This window comes from Apodemus sylvaticus, chromosome 6 (assembly GCF_947179515.1).
Source record: "Apodemus sylvaticus chromosome 6, mApoSyl1.1, whole genome shotgun sequence".
In the NCBI taxonomy this organism is placed as follows: domain Eukaryota; kingdom Metazoa; phylum Chordata; class Mammalia; order Rodentia; family Muridae; genus Apodemus; species Apodemus sylvaticus.
Genome location: NC_067477.1, coordinates 32,716,346 through 32,719,420, shown reverse-complemented (window position 1 = coordinate 32,719,420; position 3,075 = coordinate 32,716,346). Strand labels below are relative to the sequence as shown.

At 37.6% G+C, this 3,075-nt stretch overlaps 1 pseudogene; it reads left to right on the top strand.

The window, feature by feature from the left end:
* Positions 1 to 799: 799 nt before the first annotated feature.
* On the top strand, positions 800 to 856 carry LOC127688109 (uncharacterized; annotated as a pseudogene).
* The last annotated feature ends 2,219 nt before the right edge of the window (positions 857 to 3,075 follow it).

Below are 3,075 nucleotides of genomic sequence, written 5' to 3'. Positions count from 1 at the left end.
ATTTCTCTTATGTGTTCTGGTTTCTTTTAGATAACTGAATAATTCATATTCTTTTGTCAATAAGAAAAAATACAAGCCATCTTTCCAAGTGCCAACCTGGCAACAACCGATACAGCTTCTTCCTTCTCCTATCTATACGCATGCCAGAATCAGAGCATCTGCCTCCCTTTGCTGCCCATGGGCCATACATACCACAGTGTCCAGTTCTATACCGTCTTTGCATTTATAGTACTGAAAATGAATTATTGGAGTCAATGAATAGCCAGGATACTTTTTAAAAATTTGTATTATTATTATTATTAATATTATTATTATTATTATTATTGATCACTCCCAGAACTACTAAATTCCAGCATTCAAGGTTAGCCTGTGACACTGCAAGTCCAAGCCCCAGGTGTGGTAGAAATTGTAATGTCAGAATGGGCAAATCAGTCTAGCTGAAAGTGCTTAACAAAGACATGCAGATCTCTGAATTCTTTTATGATGTTAAAAGGATGTGTGCTTGCTGTTACCTAAGAACTAAGGGGCTGGGGTCACAGGATACTTGCTGCAGGATTTTCCCGGTTCAATCACTCTAGTCAGTGAACGGCAGGGTACATGCAGGCATTCTTTTTTAATATTTCCCCACAACAGATACTGATTCATAGGATAATCAAAAGGAAACTTGGAATAAGTAACTGAATTGATATGTAAATAAAAGACTGAGCTTTTGGACTGCATGAGGCAGTCTAGCAGAAAGTGATAGCAGTTCTTTAGAATTTTCTCTAGTGAGAGCAGGGCTGTCTGGAGATCTTTTGGACAGTGAAAACAACTCTTCAAGAATTTTTCTAACAGGATTTCAGACTTGAAATCCCAAGAATTATTTAGAGAGCTGACATAGCTCTTTTAGATTTTTTTTTTCTATTTCAGATTTTGATTGGAAAACCATATAGAAACCTTTTAAAAATTTTACTAGCAGAGAGATCTGGCTCAACCAGTGAGGTTTTTAGAATAGCAAGAAAAAGCTTTCTAGAGCAGAGCAGAATACCACACGCACACGCGCACGCACACACACGTGCGCACACACACATGCGCGCATGCACACACACACACACACACACACACACACACACAGAGAGAGAGAGAGAGAGAGAGAGAGAGAGAGAGAGAGAGAGAGATAGCAGTCCAGAAAGCCATCATACCAGAACCTAGGCCACCAGCTTGGACCCAGAATTTGACTTCCAGTTGTGGTGCTCCGGTGAATCCAGCGGGCTCTTTTCACAGCTCCAGGGACGCTCATTCTCTAAACCTTCTCTTCGAAGCACTCTCCAAGCGAAGGCTAGTCCTGGCATTTTTCTGCTAGTCTTTTTCCTTCTGATGCATGGTAGAGCCCAAGCATGTTTTCTCTGATACTTTGAGTCATTTCCCTTTCTCGGACTCTACCACCTCCTGTCACGTACTTGCTTGTGGCACCATCATGAAGAACTCAGTGATGCATGGCTTACTCTTTCTCATTCTCTATTTCTTTCCTCTAGGCCAGAGCTGAGGTTTACAGCTTACCTGCTCTGTCATTTTCCCTTCATATTCTAATAAAATTATAGCCAAGGTTCTTTCTGAGTCTTAAATTCTTTTATTGGTGATTCTAGAAATACAAACAGAGAGCTCCAACTTCTCTTGTAATACATAGCAACCCAGCACACATAGGTCACACCACAACAATTCCAAAACTTCCCAAGTCTGACTACCAGAGGTTAATTTCTCATTTTCCTTGTTGGATACAGGTCAGCAGATGAGTTGGTTCAACACTGTTGATCAGAGAACAAAAATCAGGGCTTCCCTCTTGACCCATCTGCCTATTGTCGTTGATACATTAAAATATGAATGTTGCAAATGTGAACCATCTTTCAGAGCTTTTGCTTAAATGCAACACACAAAGCTTTCTAATTCTATCTCTCTATCCAAAGAAAATAATGTGGCCATACCTAATATCAAAAGTGAAAAAAAATTGTGTCTACTATGTGAAATTACTACTACTGAAATACTACTACTATTAATGAAAAAAATTAAATGTTTTATTGACAGGCCTGCGTGGTGTCTTAACATTTTACATTTGTTTTGCTTTACCACATTTCACTTTGTAAACTTCTCTCTCACTTGTGGACGAATGCAATGGCCCATGTAGCATTCTACCTGAACTTTTCTGTTTTGCTTTTGCTCTCAAACTTTCTCTCCATCACTGATGAATAATCACTCTACAGTGTACCTTATTCCATGCTTCACAAGAATATTCAATTCCAAACTTAGTTATTCAATATTCCTTTATTGTTCAGGATTGTTTTGGCTACCCTGGGTTTTTATTTTGCCACATGGAGTTTAGAATTGCTCTTTTAAGGTCTTTAAACAATTGTGTTTGAATTTTGATAGGGACTTCATTGAATCTGAAGAAGGCTTTTGGCAAGATGGTCATTTTTTATTATGTTAATCATACCTATCCATGAGCATGGGAGATCTTTCCACCTTCTAATATCTTCAATTTTCTTCTTCAGGGACTTAAAATTCTTGTCATAGAGATCTTATCCTTGCTTGGTTAGAGTTACACCAAAATATTTTCTATTATATGTGGCTGTTGTATAGGATGGTGTTTCTTTCTCAGTCAGTTTATCATTTGTATAAAGGAGGGCTACTGATTTCTTTGAGTTAATTTTGTATCCAACCATTTTGGTGAAGGTATTTATCAGCTGTAGGAGTTCTATGGTAGAATTTTGGGGGTTACGTATATACTCTCATTCCATTGGCAAATAGTGATACTTTGACTTCTTTTGCGATTTGTATCCCTTTGATCTCTTTTAGTTGTCTTATTGCTCTGTCTAGAACTTCAAGTACTATATTGAATAGATGGGAATGAACAGCCTGATTTTTGTGAAAATGCTTTATGTTTCTCTCTATTTAGCTTGATGTTAGGTATTGGTTTGCTATATATTTTTAGGTATACACCTTGTATCTCTAATCTATCTAAGACATTTAACATGAAGGGGTGTTGTATTTTGTCAAAAGCTTTTTCAGCATCTGGTGAAATAATCATGTGATTTATTTTCC